Source organism: Amblyomma maculatum, chromosome 4, assembly GCF_055883805.1.
Source record: "Amblyomma maculatum isolate TAMU_Amacu chromosome 4, ASM5588380v1, whole genome shotgun sequence".
Lineage (NCBI taxonomy): Eukaryota > Metazoa > Arthropoda > Arachnida > Ixodida > Ixodidae > Amblyomma > Amblyomma maculatum.
Window position 1 is genome coordinate 40,965,929 of NC_139347.1, and position 1,420 is coordinate 40,967,348.

The following is a 1,420-nucleotide window of genomic DNA, read 5'->3' on the forward strand; positions in this document are numbered from 1 at the left end:
ACACACACACACACACACACACACACACACACACACACACACACACACACACACACACACACACACACACACACACACACACACACACACACACACACACACACACACACACACACACACACACACACACACACACACACACACACACACACACACACACACACACACACACACACACACACACACACACACACACACACACACACACACACACACACACACACACACACACACACACACACACACACACACACACACACACAAAACCGCACTGAGATACGAAATGGTGGGTTCCGACCCAGGTACTCGGGATCAGTAGCCGAGAGTCATAACTGAAGTGCCACCGCTGCGGTTGCTTTCGCTCGTCATAACCAGATTTGAGCAGGGTTAAAGCTCCGTCCTTTGACGGGGGCGGCTCTCAGATGGCGTCACAAGGTTCAAACAGTTACAAACAGTGGCCTCCGCGCTGAAGAGATCCGTTTCATTTGAGTTCATCTTGGAGGTCATCGCTACAGCTGCGCCACATGTACAGCTGAAACTACAACACACAAGGCCTATAGCCGCAAAAAGTTATCAGATACGTATCGTGTGAAAAGCAGTTATGACACCGTGTAAAAGGAGGACGAAAAAAGCCCATGGTTTCACTCTATGAGCAGCAATACAGAAATAAGTCCTGCCCAATATTATTTCCTGCTGTTCAACAAAACTAGCTATACTCTTTCTGTAATACAGCGTAGCAGGATTATGTATGGTGGACTCCCATGGGAGGTTTTCGTTGCGATTCTCAGGTGTGTACTACTGTGTAAATTCGTCAAGATTTTTTAAAGGTGCATGCAATAGAGCTAACAAACGTGACGTAAAAAAAGATAAAAAAGGGCTCGTCCGGGATTTGAACCCGGGACCTCTCGCACCCGAAGCGAGAATCATACCCCTAGACCAACGAGCCGCGTTGTGCGTGTAGCACTGCTTCTTATAGTGAAAAAAGAGGTTTTAAAGAGGTCATGCAGTCCGAGTGCGGTGGTGACAGCGGTTTCCTATTTCGGCACTTTTTGGAACTTTGATCTTTCTTTTATTGAATATGCGCATTATTTCGTGCATGGTTGATTGCCAAAAACATGTTTTGTTTCCCTGTCGTTGTTAAAATGCAACTCGGTAATGCGTCAAGAATATCGTTTCCACTCCTGCATTGAGTGCCAGGAGGCCGTTGGCCGTGTTTTTTAAATAAATAAATAAATAAATAAATAAATAAATAAATAAATAAATAAATAAATAAATAAATAAATAAATAAATAAATAAATAAATAAATAAATAAATAAATAAATAAATAAATAAATTTTTGTAAAATATACGACGGTGTACCATTCCTCAGGCTGGCACTCACTTTCATCGGGAATTGAAGATTTGTTGCTGCACCTAAAC

General features: G+C 42.7%; 1 non-coding gene across 1 annotated transcript; it reads right to left on the reverse strand.

Annotated features, from left to right (window-relative positions):
• Nucleotides 1-874: 874 nt before the first annotated feature.
• On the reverse strand, nt 875-946 carry TRNAP-CGG (transfer RNA proline (anticodon CGG)). The gene has a single exon. It is a non-coding gene; the product is annotated as a tRNA-Pro (tRNA).
• Nucleotides 947-1,420: the final 474 nt, after the last annotated feature.